Below are 17,584 nucleotides of genomic sequence, written 5' to 3'. Positions count from 1 at the left end.
GGCAACTGGCATGAATTTATGACGGTTGCAGTGTCCCAGGGTCACATGATCGCCTTTTGCAATTTTACCTTCTGACAAGCAAAGTCAGTGGGGACACCAGATTCATTTAACAACCATATTACTAACTTAACAACTGCAGTGGTTCTTTTAACAACTGTGGCAAGGAAGGTCGTAAAGTGGGGCAAAACTCACTTAACAACTGCCTTGCTTAGCAATGGAAATTTTGAGCTGAATTGTGGTTGTAAATTGAGGACTACCTGAAAGTTACTTATTCTGAAAGCAAACTAGATAACCAGAAGTTGTTTTTGGAGTAATCTTTCCTAATTTGTTTGAAATCCAAGTTTACAGGAGCTGTAAAAACTATGTACTGTTTGTTGTATGGTATGGTATGGTATGATATGGTATGGTATGGTATTTTATTGATCTGCCAACCTCTATTATTTTTTTCTATTGGGTGCTGTTTCCTATCTATAATGCACATAGGGTGAGTTCAAACAACTTTCTAAACCTGGATTCAGAAAAAACAATTGAGGGTGCCACATATGCTATAGCCAAATAAGGCATATTATGAGTTAATGTGATGGCCTTAATGTGATGCACAACTTATGAAGGCAATACCTGGTATTCACAATGTGCTGAATCACAAACTATACAAACCAATTTCAGCCTAATCTAAACTTGGGAGAAAGAAGGTAGCAGTAATGAGCTAATTTTGGCTCATTCCCCCAAACCTAAATAATTTGATGGGATGTTACCATTTTTTTATTTTTTTATTTTTTTATTTATTTCTCAAGCATATATAAGATAACAGATAAAAGAATAAACATGATTATGGATACATGAAATGGATATGAATAAAAAGGGACATTAGGACAGAGGCAGTAGGCACGTTGGTGCGCTTATGCACGCCCCTTACAGACCTCTTAGGAATGGGGTGAGGTCAATAGTAGACAGTCTAAGATTAAAGTTTTGGCGGTTTGGGGAAGAAACCACAGAGTCAGATAGTGCATACCAGGCATTAACCACTCTGTTGCTGAAATCGTATTTTCTGCAATTGAGTTTGGTTTGTATCTATTGTGTGCTCGTGTATTGTTGTGATTGAAGCTGAAGTAGTTATTGATAGGTAGGACAATGTAGCAGATAATTTTATATACAACGCTTAGGTCAGACCAAAGGCAGCTTAGTTCTAAGTTGTCTAAGCCCAACATTTCAAGACTGGTGGCATAAGGTATTCTATTGCAAGCAGAGGAGTGGAGGACTCTTCTTGTGAAATGCTCCAACACTGTAAATTTTAAAGAAAATGTTGGATAGCCATTTGTCTGAAATGGTGTAGGGTTTCCTGCCTAGGCAGGGGGTTGGACTAGAAGACCTCCAAGATCCCTTCCAACTCTGATATTATTATTATTAAATATCTCTAAATTCTTTCAATTGTATTAATGTCAGATATACATTGCGGGTTCCAGACAGATGTATTCGAGAATTGGTCTAGCAAATGTTTTGTACGCTCTAGTTAGTAGTGCAATATTACCAGAGAAGAAGCTACGCAAGATTAGGTTAACAACTCTTAGAGCCTTTTTGGCAATGTTGTTACACTGGGCTCTGACATTTAGATCTTTAGAAATGAGTACTCTAAGGTCCTTGACAGAGTGAGGGTCGTCTACAAGGTCATGTCCATCTGGCTTGTATTTTATGTTCTGATTTTTTTTGCCAATGTGTAAGACACAGAATTTGTTAGATGAGATTTGAAGTTGTCACCAATCTGATACATAGTCTAGGTCTTTTTGAAGGGTAGCATCCCAGGAAGAAGCAACAGCAAAATACATTTGTATTATTTCCAAGAAAACTGTACAGGCATGACCAAGTAGCCATTGCAGGGGTGAAATGCTCCCAGTTCGGACCGGATCGACCGATCCAGTAGAAATGACAGCGTTTGGTTCAGAGAACCGGTAGCAAAAATCCCTGCCCCCCCCTGCCCATGCCCACCCAATTGCCTGGTTGCCCGCTTGCCTCTTCTTTTAAAAAATGCTTTTAAAAGGTAAAAAAAAGGGCTCTGACGATCACAGCTGAGCTGCCTGATTGACAGAGCCTTTTTTTTACTTTTAAAAGCATTTTTAACACCCTATTCAGCCAAATAAGTTGTAAAAAAATGCTTTTAAAAGGTTAAAAAAAGGCTCTGACGATCACAGCTGAGCTGTGGGTTGTGGGTTGCAGAATAGGTTGTAAAAAAATGCTTTTAAAAGTAAAAAAAAAGAACGTGCACCACAGCTGATCCCCCCCCCGCACACTGTTCTACATGCCTCCTTTTGGCATGCACTGCGCGCACGGTCACCTCATATTTGGTGTGTGGTGCGCACTGCGCACACATAGCATGCATGCACAGCCAGCAAACTGATAGTAAACCGGTTCAGATTTCACCACTGTTACCAAACTCAAATTAAAAGAGAATTTGTTAATGTTATGAAACCACAGTCATATGTCCTGTAGTAACCATGTGGTTAAAAGACAAACGGTTACAAAACTTCCCCAGATATGCTAAATATCTTTCTGTCAATGTTTTTGAAAGGGGAACTGGTAAAGCAGAAGCTCGAAAAGTTGAGCAGTAAGCAGAAATTAACTTGATACAGAGCCAAAGAGGGCTTTGCCTTGAACATTAGGAAGAGAATGAAATTTTGAGAAAACTGACCTGTATAAAACTGACCTTACAATCTTAAAATAAGCACATTGCAACGAAGGAGAGAAAATTAAAGAAATAGGAAGCAAGGATATGTCAGCATAAGCCACAACTGCAGTCCCTCCTTCCTCCCTCCCTCCCTCCCTCCTCAGTATTTTGGATCCATAGCCTAAATCTGTTAATGGTTAACCAATTTCTGTTTGTTTTGATGGAGGCCGAGAAAATTTGTTGGAGGATTCACAGAAACAGAAGCTTACAGCCTGGGAAAATCAGGGCGTCCTGGAGGATGATTTTGGAGCAAGGATGAGTCGCATGATTTGTTGTTGCGAAGTTGTGTCCGACCCATCGCAACCCCATGGACAATGTTCCTCCAGGCCTTCCTGTCCTCTACCATCCTCTGGAGACCATTTAAGCTCATGCCTACTGCTTCAGTGACTCCATCCAGCAATCTTGTTCTCTGCCGTCCCCTTCTTCTTTTGCCCTCAATCTTTCCCAGCATTAGGCTCTTCTCCAGTGAGTCCTTCCTTCTCATTAGGTGGCCAAAGTATTTGAGTTTCCGCTTTAGGATCTGGCCTTCTAAAGAGCAGTCAGGGTCGATCTCCTCTAGGATTGACCAGTTTGAGCGCCTTGCAGTTCAAGGGACTCGCAGGAGTCTTCTCCAGCACCAGAGTTCAAAGGCCTCAATTCTTTGGCATTCAGCCTTTCTTATGGTCCAACTTTCACAGCCACACATTGCAACTGGGAACACCATAGCCTTGACTATATGCACTTTTGTTGGCAGGGTGATGTCTCTGCTTTTTAGTATGCTGTCTAGATTTGCCATAGCTTTCCTCCCCAGGAGAAAGCATCTTTTAATTTCCTGGCTGTAGTCCCCATCTGTGGTGATCTTGGAGCCCAGGAAAATAAAATCTGTCTCTGCCTCCATTTCTTCCCCATCTATTTGCCAGGAATTGAGCAGGCTGGATGCCATGATCTTAGTTTTCTCAGTGCTGAGTTTCAAGCCAACTTTTGCACTCTCCTTCTTCACCCGCATCAAGAGGCTCTTTAGTTCCTCTTCACTTTCTGCCATTAGAATGGTATCATCTGCATCTCATCACATGCTAATCGCATGCTAGTCACATGATTAGCATGGAACAATTGTAATACCTATACTGCCTGATCTGGAATGTTATAAATAACTATAAAAAGATCTGCAGCTTGGCTTAAATCCACAAGCAGTGTTAGAATTTTCTTATCCCATGATTCTGTCTTGCCTGAACTTTTTCTCCTTCACCCATTGGTATGCCTCAACATATGATCATTTATTTAATGACCGCTTGAAGTTACAATGGTGCTGAAAGAAGTGACTTATGACCAGTCAAAATTCGAGTGCTTGGAGAAACCACCTTGTATTATTTATGATGATTGCAGAGTACCAAGGTCACATAATCAACATTTGTGACCTTCCCAGCAGCTTTTCAGTAAAGTTAATGGGGCAAGTCAAATTTGCTTAATGACTGTTTTGATTTGTTTAATGTTCACAGCAAAAAAACAAAAATATCGTAAAATTAGGTCCAACTCATTTAACAATCACATTGCTTATTGATGGACAATCCAGTCCCAATTATAGTCATAAATTAAGGACTGCCTATAGCAGGGGTCTCCAACCTTGGCAGCTTTAAGACTTGTGGACTTCAACTCCCAGAATTCTGGCTGAGGAACTCTGGGAGTTGAAGTCCGCAAGTCTTAAAGCTGCCAAGGTTGGAGACCCTTGGCCTATAGAGTATCTCAGGCTGCAAAATTCTGAGTCACTGCAAGGGCTGAGCCTTTCTGTGTCTTTTTGCTGCCATCTGATGGTAATCCATATTTTTGCAGTTTTCTATATTTCTTTAGTTAGTTATTTCCTATAGCTGCTCATCACAGTTAATGACTCTGGGTGGCTTACAGTTCAAACAGAAAAAGAAATTATAATTAAAAGTGCTAAAAACATTTTTAAACAATAAAATACTAAATATTTTAACTATGTCTAGGAGCAAGATACTTCCCCAGTTAGCAATATAGTTAAGAAACAGGCCCTTAATACATTCAGTACCCCAGGCAAGAGTGGAAAAAGTCTGGTTTTTAGGGCCTTATGAAAGGCTAAGAGGGTTGGGCATATTCTGATATCTGAAGGGAGGATGTTTCATAGAGCAGGGACCACTGCAGAAAAAAACTTGTTTTCTGGTCACTGCCAGCCGACACTGTTTGGCTGATGGGATCTGCGGCTTCCCCATTCAGCTTGACCTGGTTGTGTTGTGGTCCGCGAGCAGCCTGCGGAGCTGGCAATGGCGTCAGACAGCGATGAGGCTGAGGAAGAACATGGGCCAGTCCTGGAGGCTGGGGAAGGCCCGGATGAGGCCTCTGCATTGGAGGCAGAGGTGGGGCCAGGGTCATCTGGGAGTGATGTACGGACTCCAGAGCCTCCAGAGGCTGACAGTAGTGAGGCAGAGGAACAGGAGGAGCCGGTTCCTAATGCACATTGAGAAGAGCTGCCAGAAGGCAAGAGCAGCTCAAGCAGAGAAGACAACTCAGGAGTAGGGCCAAGAGATGATTGGCCCCTCCTATAAGGCTTAAAAGACCAGCAACGGCATTTGGGCTCTTTGCCGGAAAACAACGTTGATAGCTTTGTCATGTTGCATTTGTTTTGTATCGGGGTCTTCTGAACTTTTGCCAAGAAAGGCCTTTGGCAGTTTGCCTAATTGGACCAAGGTTGGTGATAAGGCTGAATTATTGTGTTGGGAGGAATTTGCTTTAATTTAGTTTGGACTATGCTGAGAATGAATTAATTCTCAGCTGTACTAATACAGTTTGTTTGTTTTTACATTGACTGAGTTTCCTACTACCTACAGGTTGGATGGATAGAAACTCTTGGGAAAAGGCAATCCCTCAGGTACGCCAATCCCAAGCCATGTAGGGCTTTAAAGGTAATCACCAGCAATAGCACTCAGGCTAATATACCGCTTCACAGTGCTGCTCCCAACAATCTGGATCCTCATTTTACTGACTTGGGAAGGATAGAAGGCTCAACTCTGAGCCAGTGAGAATTGGAACTGCTGACAGTTGGCAGAATTAGCCTGCAATACTACATGCTAACCACTAGGATGTTGAATTGCACCCGGAAACACACTGGTGGCAATAGCATAGCAATAGCATTTAGGCTTATATACTGCCCCATAGCACTTTAGAGCACCATCTAGGCAGTTTACATTGTAGAAGAATAATTTCTCTATTGCCCCATTCAATCTGGGTCTTCATTTTATCAACATTGGAAGGATGGAAGGCTGAGTCGACCTTGAGCCAATCAGAATCGAACTCCAGGCTGAGGGCAGGGTTTGACTGCAATACTGCTCTTTAACCGCAGTGCCACCAAGGCTCTAATAAATGGTACTTTGGTAACCAATGCAGCTCATTCAGAAGTAGTGTCAGGTGTGCCATGTATCTGGCATCTGGTGTGATATTTTCAGTACCGGTCACAGTGTTCCTTATTGCCACATGATCAAAATTCCGGTGGTTGGCAACTGGCATGTACTTATGACAGTTGCAATGTGCTGGAGTCACAAGGTTTGCAACCTTCCCAGAAGGCTTCTGACGAGCAATGTCAATGGGGAAGATATATTCACATAACAACCATGTGATTCACTGAATGACCACGGTGATTTGCTTAATGATTATAAGTTTGTAAAATCAGGTTCAACTGACTTATGACACATTGCTTAGCGATCAGAAATTCTGATTCCAGATTTCTGTGGTTGTAAGTTGAGATTACCTTTACCAATGCAGGACTTCTCCATTTCTGTAGGGGAAGAACAGGATGTAGACCCTTTAATAGAAACCAAGTTTTTCTAGGAAAGTTTTTCTACAGCAGAAGCAGCCCAAGACGAGTCATTTCTTTCAGAGGGAGACTGAAATTAAACTTTTAAAATGGGAAGGAAAGCAATCCTATTAACAAATCTTTCCCAATGCTAGAAAGATCACACGTGTCCATTCATGTTTGCAAATTATAGTATTCAGAAGATATTAATCAGCAGGTCGACATATCAGTTACAAAATATTTACATCTTCAAAGCGCTAACATTTTTATGATTGGGTTAAAATGAAAATGCCTATTTGGTTTGACTGTTGAGGTCAAATGCTAACCCACCCGCTAGCTAAAGTATCCATTCGCCTCTTTCCAAATAATATGGGCAGAATGGAAAATCACTGGATTTGTTCCCAGCCAGTATTTCCATCCGCCCTCAACCCCCAGTTTACAAGCTCTTTGCCCTGGATCTACAACTGTAGCTGGTCATTTATTAACAGTAGGAAAGATGGGAGATTGTAAAATGTTCATGTCTTTTTGCCCCCCTGGATTTGTGTCTTCCAGTGAACTTTTGAGAGTTCTTATTTTTCAAACTGACATTAGCGGGCAAAGCGGAATAAGACCCTCTGGGGGGAAAAATGCAGTCTAAAATTTGAAAAATTTTAGGGTTTATTTTAATTGGAAAGCTAGAATGTTTTTCAGTTCTGAAGTTCATTCTGAAACGGTGATAAGCAAATCGATCGGCTGCCTTTTGCAGCTTTACCCAGAATTTAGCAACTGTGCTCCAAGGGCTTTCAATAGATATTTTTAAAGTGAGTGTTTTGTTTTAATTCCCTTTTCGCTCAAGATTACATAAATTTGCAAGTTCCCAAGGCTCTTTATGGTAGCAGCCCTGCCAAGAAGTGTGAAATTCTGTGCAGCTGTAATAAACAGCTGGTTAAAAAAAAGAAGAAATCCTTTATATTTGTTTGTATTTCACAGGCTGTTTTAGCAGAGAACCGTGACTATGTTTGTCTCCCAAACACATGGATTGCACTTTATCTGCAGTGACCTTTGGCTGATTATTCTAAGATATCTCTTTTGTAAAAAAGCTATTTTGAAAGAACCGTTTGAAAGAATAGAATAGAATTTAGAATAGATTTTTTTTTTATTGGCCAAGTGTGATTGGACACACAAGGAATTTGTCTTGGTGCATATGCTCTCAGTGTACATAAAAGAAAAGATACCTTCATCAAGGTACAACATTTACAACACAAATGATGGTCAATATATCAATATAAATCATAAGGATTGCCAGCAACAAGTTATAGTCATACAGTCATAAGTGGAAAGAGATTGGTGATGGGAACTATGAAACGATTAATAGTAGTGCAGATTCAGTAAATAGTCTGACAGTGTTGAGGGAATTATTTGTTTAGCAGAGTGATGGCGTTCAGGAAGAAACTGTTCTTGTGTCTAGTTGTTCTGGTGTGCAGTGCTCTATAGCGTCGTTTTGAGGGTAGGAGTTGAAACAGTTTATGTCCAGGATGCGAGGGATCTGCAAATATTTTCACAGCAATACAGTTGGGAATCCGTAGACAAGAAGTCCTGTGAAGAGGCATTAAGGAACTGAATACAGGTAGTCCTCCACTTATGACGGTAAATGAGGTCTGAATTATGGTCGTAAGTCATGGCGGTTGTTAAGTACTTCACCATGGGACTGCACCCGATTTTATCTTTTTTTGCAATCATGTGAATGTTGAGGTAGTTAAGCAAACCCATTGTACCCAAGCACATTTTTTGGTGGCAATTCATACAATTTGCAACTTCCTCATTCTGTGCATGTACGTAGTATGTGTGTACTCACTCCTTTGTTTTGTTCAGTATGCATTGGAAGAGGAGGAACCAAATGTTCCCCTTTTTGTAAATACTGAGGTTTCTAAAAATTATTTAAATGATTATGGGCCCGGAGGCTAAAACAAACAATAAACAGTTTCAGGAACTGGGTATTGTCTAGTCCAGGAGTCAGCAACCTGCGGTACTGGAGCCGCATGTGGCGCTTTCATCCCTCTGTTGCGATTCCTTGTCGCTCAAAATATGCGTCACAACTGCCAATGTGTGATACCCTCCGACGCACAATTTATTAAGTTTTTCGACCCCCGGTAGGCCAAGCATGGATAAATCCAAGAAAAGAAAAGTTTCAGAAGAAAACAGAATCTTTAATTCAACTACATATGCTAATTTTGTGGCCACTCAGGAAATAGTCAGGCATGGGAAGAATTTTGTGGCTCCCGGTGTTTTCTTTTCTGTGGGAAATGGATCCAAGTGGCTCTCTTGAGTGTTTAAGGTTGCCGATGCCTGGTCTAGTCTAATGAACAGAATGATGAGAGATGACATGCTATTATAATATTTGAGGGGCTGTCACAAAGAAGAGGGGGGCGGGGTCGACCAATTTTCCAAAGCACTTGAAGGCAGGATAAGAAGCAATGGGTGGAAGCTGGTTAGAGAGAAAACCAACCTGGAAGTTCGGAGGAATTTCCTGACAGTGAGAACCATTAGTGGAATGGCTTGTCTCCAGGAGTTGTGGGTGCTCTGTCACTAGAGATTTTCAAGTAGACACTGGACAGCCATTTGTCTGGAATCAGAGGTGGTATTCAGCAGGTTCTGACCAGTTCTGGAGAACTGGTAGTGGAAGTTTTGAATAGCGACCGAATACCTCTCACCGACCCGTGCGCTCTCACAGAGAGGGACTCCTCAGGGTGCCGTCAGCTAGGCAGTGCCGTCTGGCGACACCCAGGGGAAGGGCCTTCTCTGTGGGGGCTCCCACCCTCTGGAACGAACTCCCCCCAGGACTTCGTCAACTTCTGGACCTCCGAACCTTCCGCCGCGAGCTTAAAACACATCTATTTATTTGTGCAGGACTGGAGTAGATTTTAAATTTTATATTGGTTTTAATGGGTTTTATTATTTATATGGTTTTTTAAAAAATTGGGCCACGTAGAATAAGCTTTTTAACTGTTATTTTATTCTGTATTTATATGTATTTTTATTTGCCTGTGAACCGCCCTGAGTCCCTAGGGAGATAGGGCGGTATATAAATATGATAAATAAATAAATAAATAAATAAATAAATAAATAGTTTGGAGATCCGGTAAATACCACCTATGACTGGCCCCGCCCCATCTATTCTCTGCCTCCCAAGTCCCAGCTGATCGGGAGGAAATGGGGATTTTGCAGTATCCTTCCCCTGCCACGCCCATGCCATGCCATGTCATGCCAACCAAGCCACGCCCACAGAACGAGTAGTAAAATTTTTTGAATCCCACCACTGTCTGGAATGATATAGATTTCCTGCTTCAGCAGGGGGTTGGTCTGGAAGACCTCCAAGGTCCCTTCCAACTCTGTTATACTGTATTCTATAGTCTTCTTCCCTGTGTTATCTGCTATAAGAAAACTGGGATAAAACTCAAGATTATTTAGGTTAAGGGTTAAGCACTTGTCTGCAAATTACGTTTTAAAAAAAGTTCGAAGTCTATGTGGCTGCAATATCCCTTAGTCATATCATTGGCTTTGGCCTGGAATGAATTGTTAAAGAGTCATTTGCTGAAATGGGCGCCTATGGAAATCAAGTAACTAATAAATAAATACAAAAGAATAGTTAATTGTCCTTGGAAACTGTGGCAATATCAAAGTAATAATGATTTCTCGTTTGTATTGGAAGGAGGAAGGTATATTTTCTTAATAACTTATTGCAAAGACAGCTGACTTCATTCAAAATACCCCATGCTGTCTCTTTTTTTATATTTTGCATTTTAGTGACCTTACCTAAAAAGAGTAATCCAAAAGCAGGGTAAAATGCAGACAAGACAAAACAAATTATGGAAGAATAAGCTGCATAAAAGTGCTTAAGACTTGATAATACCTACAATAAGCAATTCAATATTTCATACTCAGATGTTGGAACTCCATACATATATAGCTAGTCATGGACTGACAACCATAACTGAGCCCCAAATTTATGTTGCTAAGTGAGACATTTATTAAGTGAGTTTTGCCCCCATTTTACGATCTTCCTTGCCACAGTTGTTAAGCGAATCACTGCAGTTGTTAAATTAGTAACACGGTTGTTAAGTGAATTTGGCTTCCCCATTGGCTTTGCTTGCCAGAAGGTCGCAAAAGGGGATCACGTGACCCCAGGGGCACTGCAACCGTCATAAATGTGAATCAGTTAGCAAGCAACTGAATTTTGATCACCTGACCATGGGGCTTCCACAATAGTTGTAAGTGTGAAAAATCATCATGTCATCTTTTTCAATGCTGTTGTAACTTTGAATGGTCAGTAACCAAACTGTTGTAAGTCAGGGACTACCTGTATCTGAGGAGGAAGGGAAGATGGTTGTTCTTTGAACATAGAATAGTAGGATTGGACGGGACCTTGAAGGTCTTCTAGTCCAACCCCCTGCTCAAGAAGGAGACCCTATGTAATTCGGGACAAATGGTGTCAGATCCAGGGGTGAAATCCAGCAGGTTCTGACAGGTTCTGGAGAACCGGTAGCAGAAATTGTGAGTAATTCAGAAAACCGGCAAATACCACCTCTGGCTGGCCCCAGAGTGGGGTGGGAATGGGAATTTTGCAGTATCCTTCCCCCTGGAGTGGGGTGAGAAGGGAAATTTTGCAGTATCCTTCCCCTGCCACGCCCATCAAGTCATGCCCACAGAACTGGTAGTAAAAAATTTTTGGATTTCACCACTGGTCCAGTCTCTTCTTGAAAACTTCCAGTGATGTATTTACAACTTCCAGAGCTAAGCGTTCCATTGATTAATTGTTCTTAGCTTTTGTCCCACTTAGTTGCAACACCTGCCTGTTTGCATTCTGTTTGCATAATTCACATGGGGAAGACATCAAAATTCAACAAGGAGTTTGTTTTTCAGTTGCTTGAGAAAGAGGAACTGGATCAAGGTCACCCAGACGCCTTCTGTGCTGAAGGGAAAAAATCTAGAATCTGGGTCTCCATCTTTTTAGCTGAGCACCTTCCCCAATAGATCACATTGAATCTCCCACTAATAGACATAAAGGTAAAGGTTCCCCTCGCACATACGTGTTAGTCGTTCCCGATTGTAGGAGGTGGTGCTCATCTCCGTTTCAAAGCCGAAGAGCCAGCGCTGTCCAAACGTCTCCATGTTCATGTGGCCAGCATGACTCAACACCAAAAGCGCACGGAACGCTGTTACCTTCCCACCAAAGGTGGTCCCTATTTTTCTACTTGCATTTTTTATGTGCTTTTGAACTGCTAGGTTGGCAGAAGCTGGGACAAGTAACGGGAGCTCACCCTGTTTCGTGGCACTAGGGATTCGAACTGCTGAACTGCCGACCTTTTGATCAACAAGCTCAGTGTCTTACCCACTAAGCCACCATGTCCCTTCACTAATAGATATACGCACACAGAAATGTTGAAAAGGACCTCATTCTCTGCGTTGGTAATACTATACGTTGACAAATGTCGTCTTTGGTACTTCATAGTTTTAAGGTAGAGATAGTCCTTATCTTAAGACCACAATTGGTGGCCGAATTTTTGTTGCTAAGCAAGGTGGTTGTTAAGTGGGTTGCACTCAGTTTTACATACCTTTTCTGCCCAGTTGTTAAGTGAGTCCTTGCATTCTTTAAGTCAGGGGTCTGCAAACTTGGCTCTTTTAAGACTTGTGGACTTCAACTTCCAGAGTTCAACTCTGGGAGTTGAAGTGCACAAGTTTTAAAAGAGCCAAGTTTGCAGACCCCCGCTTTAAGTGAATCATGCGGTTGTTAAACGAATCCGGCTTTCCCCACTGATTTTGTTTGTCGGCACCTGGCAGGGAAGGTCACAAATGACAATCATGTGACTCCAGGATGCTGCAACCATTGTGAATACATGCCAGTTGCCAAGTGCCCAAATTCTGATCATGTGACCATGGGGATGCTGCAACATCATTTCGTATGGCTGGACTAGCCTGATTTTTATTTTTATTGGATGGGTTTTTAAAATTTTGTGATTTTACGGGGGAGTACGTTTTTTAACATTTTGGGCATTTAAATTAGTTTTTTAAGGGATGTTTTTAATTATTGTGTGTATTTATATTTTATCTGCCTGTTCACCGCCCTGAGTCCTTCGGGAGAAGGGCGGTATACAAATTAAAATATTATTATTATTATTATTATTAACAGTCTTAGATGCAAGGGGCATCTGGTTTTAAGTCATTTTTCCCCCCAGTATTAATTAATTTTGAACGGTTGTTAAATGAATTACTGTACATTGAGGACTACCTGGACTTTGAATGAAAAAAAGCAAAACCGGGCACCTTGTAAAACAAAAAGATATGTACTACCATCATAACCCCATACCAGAGGTTCCCGGAATTGTACAAAATAAAAGCAGAATTCTGAAATGTGTTCACTTGCTCAGAAAAAGAAAAGAAACAAGTTAGCTGGGGTATTAGATGACATTCTAGAAATGTGGAGTCTTTGGTGCCCTCTGAGTTTGGCTGCTTGTACAGATGTTTCATGACCCAAGTAGGTAACATCATCAGTCTGTACTCAATCAAATAATGATCAGTGCTCCATCAGTGGGTCATGAAACATTCATTAGATAGCAATAGCATTTAAACTTACATACAATTCCATTCTTTGCAATGCTCTATGGGCAGTTTGCAGTGTCAGCATACTGCCCCCAACAATCTGGGCCCTCGTTTTACCAACCTCAGAAGGAGGGAAGGCTGAGTCAACCCTGAGCCCTGTCAGGATCGAACTCCAGACTTTGGACAGTGTTTGCCTGCAATACTGCACTTTAACCCCTGCACCAGGGCAAACAACTAAGATTGGAGTACCAAAAATTCCAGGTTCAACCCTGAACTACAAATACAGTGGTACCTTGGTACTCAATTGCTTTGAAACTCATTGAATTTGGTACTCAATGCATTTTGATGCAAAAATTTTGTCCCGATACTCATCATTTGTTTGGTATTCAATGCACAAGCTAGAACTTGTCGATGTCAGCTGCCTAGTGATTCACTGCATAATTGTTTGGTAGTCATCATTTTTTCTACTTATCATACCTCCCGGAAACAATTAATGATGAATATTGAGGTACCACTATACCCTGTATTGTATATCCTAGAGGTTTAGACTAAACTGAATGGCCTCACCAGTTTATTTTCTGAATGGCCTCACCAGTTTATTTTCTGTTTAATGTTTTTTGTCCCCCGGGCCCTGCTCATTCTGGCAACCATTTGGTGAACCTCGCACTGGCCTCATGACAGCCTTTTTATTTATTATTTATTTATGAAAGAAATTATTATAGCTGCCCAACTCACTCACGATGACTCACAAGTGATATTTGGAAAGCGTAGCCATAAGCGCTCTCAATATTCCAAGTTGTGCCCATTGGCTCAAATTTTGCATAACCGGATCCAGAGTGACATCATAGCTGATGTCAGAAGAATGCCGCCGAAGGACAGGCAAAAGTCTTTTACGCAAAGCGGATGAACTATGAAAAAAGTCCCCATGTCTTGATTATCACCTTCAATCTAATTTCAGACAAACAAGGAAAGAAGAAAAGAAGAATGCATCAGATGACATACTTGTGCAACGTTGCATGATACAAGCAAGGAGAATTTCGTCCAGTGAAGTTATGAAGTTATGCAAAGTGTGGTTTGACATAAACGAATCTTTGACTTACAGACTAAATTACATTTAGTGATTGTTCAGAGGTACAGCTTTGGAAAACTTTGAAAAAAAAGTGACTTAGAACCGATCCTTGCCTTGCGATTGTTAGTCATGTGATCAAAATCTGTGTGCATGGCAAGTGACATGCATGTACAAGAGTTGCAATGCACTTTGGGGACACGTGTCGCCATTTGCAACCTTGCCAGTCAGGTTCTGAAGAACAACATCGATGGGGGAAACTGGATGCACTTAATGACCACATGATTTATTTTATCGCAGTTAATTTGTTTAACTAGTCTGGGAAAAACAGTTGTAAAATTGGGCACAAGTCACTTAACAATTACGTTCCTCAGCAACGGAAATTCTGATCACAGTTTTGGTTGTAAGTTGAGAACTACCTATACTGTCCCAAAGGTTTTCAAGAGGCAACTGGACTTTCTTGTTTTTTCTTTGAAGACATTTCACTTCTCATCCAAGAAGCTTCTTCAGCTCTGACTGAATGGTGAGGAACGGAAGGATTTCAGTCAGAGCTGAAGAAGCTTTTAGATGAGAAGCAAAACGTCTTCAAAAGAAAAAACAAGAAAGTCCAGTTGCCTCCTGAAAAAGCACCTTTGGGACAACCATGACCTGGATGACAGAGAATCTCTACAGATTACCTATACCAGTGATGGCTAACCTTTTCTGGACCAACTGCCCAAAACGCATGTGCAAAACTCCAAAATGAAATACAGGTGTTGCGCCCGTGCATGTGCCCCGCCCCCGCAAGTGTGCATGGCCCCCCCATGCACCCCACATGTGCCCCATCCCCCACACATGCTGACCCCCTGCATCCGCACCAGTCCCTGTGCATCTACTCCCATACGCGCCCTGCCCCGCGCATGCGAGGCAGAGACCTGAAAACCAGCTGGCCGGCGGGAGGCGCGCGTGGATGTGCAGCCAAGCTGAATTGGGGCGACAGCTCATCTGCCACCAGAGAGGGCACTGCATGCTACCTCTGGCACATGTGCCATAGCTTCGCCATCACGGACCTATACTATAATGCAGGGGTCTCCAAAGTTGGCAACTTTAAGACTTGTGGACTTCAATTCCCAGAATTCCCCAGCCAGTCCACGAGTGATCACTCGATTGTAGAAAATATGACTTCAGTAACAGAGATGTTAATGCCTGGAATGCACTACCTGACTCCGTGGTCTCATCCCAAAATCCCCAAAACTTTAACTTAAGACTGTCTACTGTTGTTGTTTTTTTTTGTTTACATTTATACCCCGCCCTTCTCCGAAGACTCAGGGTGGCTTACAATGTATAAGGCAATAGTCTCATTCTATTTGCATATTTTTTACAAAGTCAACTTATTGCCCCCCCAACAATCTGGGTCCTCATTTTACCTACCTTATAAAGGGTGGAAGGCTGAGTCAACCTTGGGCCGGGCTCGAACCTGCAGTAATTGCAGGCTCTGTGTTCTAATAACACGCTTCTCTACTGCCTGAGTTGACCTCACCCCATTCCTAAGAGGTCTGTAAGGGGCGTGCTTAAGAGCACCAGCGTGCCTACCGTCTCTGTCCTAATGTTCCCTTTGGTTGTATTCATTTTGTGTGTTTATTTCATGCTTATACTTATATATATTGTTTAGTATGTATTTGATAAAATAAATAAATAAAGTTGCCAAGTTTTGGAGACCTCCTGCTATAATGGATCCAAGCCGATGTGTCGGTGAGTCCAAACATGGGAGAATGAATACCCTGTGTTCAATTCTTATCTTTATGGTTGAGCTTTAGAGCAGGGGTCTCCAACTTTGGCAACTTTAAGACTTGTGGACTTCAACTCCCAGAATCCCTAAGCCAGCAAAGCAAAGCTGGCTGAGGAACTCTGGGAGTTGAAGTCCACAAGTCTTAAAGTTGCCAAGGTTGGAGACCCCTGCTTTAGAGCACTTTCCTGCCCCACTGAAGTAGGACTGCTGTTTGACAACCAATGATATAACAAAAAGTTTTTATTTGTATTGTTGTTCTGGCAGACTAATTCACTATGGAAACACAGAGATCTAGCCAGAGTTAGATCAGTTGTTGTTTTCAGGTTTGAAGGTGCCTGGCCTTCAAAATGAGCAAAAATAAGTTTAGTAGAAGATGTACCCGAATTCAAGGTCCTTTAGGGTGAGTTCTGTGGAGTGTCCCGGCTGAACGTATGTAACCTAGATAAAGTTGCTAGCTGAAACCTTCCACTCTGCAAGCCATCTGAATCTTTTTTTTCTAGCTCATTCTCTGTTCTTTGCAATGGGAAGACGGGCTAATGAAATGATGCCATTTCAGCTGCTGTTACTGCAATTGTTCTGAAGAGCAAAGTACAGATAGACCTCATCTTACAACAGTTCATTTAGTGACCGTTCAAAAGCAGTGGTGAAATGTAAAATTTGTTACTACCGGTTCTTTGGGCGTGGCTTGGTGACGATGGGGGTAATGTGACTGGATGGGCATGGCCAACTTTTTTTTTTTTTTTTTACTTTTAAAAGCATTTTTTCTACAACCTCTTTGGCCTGATCGTCAGAGGCTGGTGGTTTTTTAAAAAACATTTTTTTTGCCTTTAAAAGAAAAAAAAGCCTCTGACAATCAGGCAACTCAGCTGGGATTGTCGGAGCCTTTTAAAAGCATTTTTTTAACAACCTCTTCGGCCGAAAAAATGCTTTTAAAAGCATTTTTTACAACCTCTTTGGCCTGATTGTCAGAGGCTGCTGGTTTTTAAAAACATTTTTTGCCTTTTAAAAGCATTTTTCTACAACCTCTTTGGCCTGATCGTCAGAGGCTGCTGGTTTTTTAAAAACCTTTTTTTTTTCCCTTTAAAAGAAAAAAAAGCCTCTGACAATCAGGCAACTCAGCTGGGATTGTCGGAGCCTTTTAAAAGCATTTTTTTAACAACCTCTTCGGCCGAAAAAATGCTTTTAAGAAGCTCCAACGATCTCAGCTAAGCCACATGATCATCAGAGGCTTTTTTTTTTAAAAGCATTTTTCAGCCAAGAAAAATGCTTTTAAAAGAAAAAAAAGCCTCTGACAATCAGGCAACTCAGCTGGGATCATTAGAGCCTTTTAAAAGCATTTTTCAGCCAAAAAAATGCTTTTAAGAAGCTCCAACGATCTCAGCTAAGCCACATGATCATCAGAGGCTTTTTTTTTTACTTTTAAAAGCATTTTTTCTACAACCTCTTTGGCCTGATCGTCAGAGGCTGGTGGTTTTTTTAAAAAACTTTTTTTTTTGCCTTTAAAAGAAAAAAGCCTCTGACAATCAGGCAACTCAGCTGGGATCGTCGGAGCCTTTTAAAAGCATTTTTTTTACAACCTCTTCGGCCGAAAAAATGCTTTTAAGAAGCTCCAGCGATCTCAGCTAAGCCACATGATCATCAGAGGCTTTTTTTTTAACTTTTAAAAGCATTTTT

At 41.5% G+C, this 17,584-nt stretch overlaps 1 long non-coding RNA gene across 1 annotated transcript; it reads right to left on the bottom strand.

Annotated features, from left to right (window-relative positions):
• Positions 1–7,659: 7,659 nt before the first annotated feature.
• Positions 7,660–15,638, bottom strand: LOC131188696 (uncharacterized). The gene is made up of 3 exons (XR_009152817.1): positions 15,553–15,638; positions 13,826–14,024; positions 7,660–8,075 (listed from the first exon to the last, which is right to left on the bottom strand). It is a non-coding gene; the product is annotated as an uncharacterized LOC131188696 (long non-coding RNA).
• Positions 15,639–17,584: the final 1,946 nt, after the last annotated feature.

This window comes from Ahaetulla prasina, chromosome 1, assembly GCF_028640845.1.
Source record: "Ahaetulla prasina isolate Xishuangbanna chromosome 1, ASM2864084v1, whole genome shotgun sequence".
Taxonomy (NCBI): Eukaryota; Metazoa; Chordata; class Lepidosauria; order Squamata; family Colubridae; genus Ahaetulla; species Ahaetulla prasina.
Note: the sequence above shows the minus strand (reverse complement) of the source record. Positions and strands in the feature narration are given on the sequence as shown.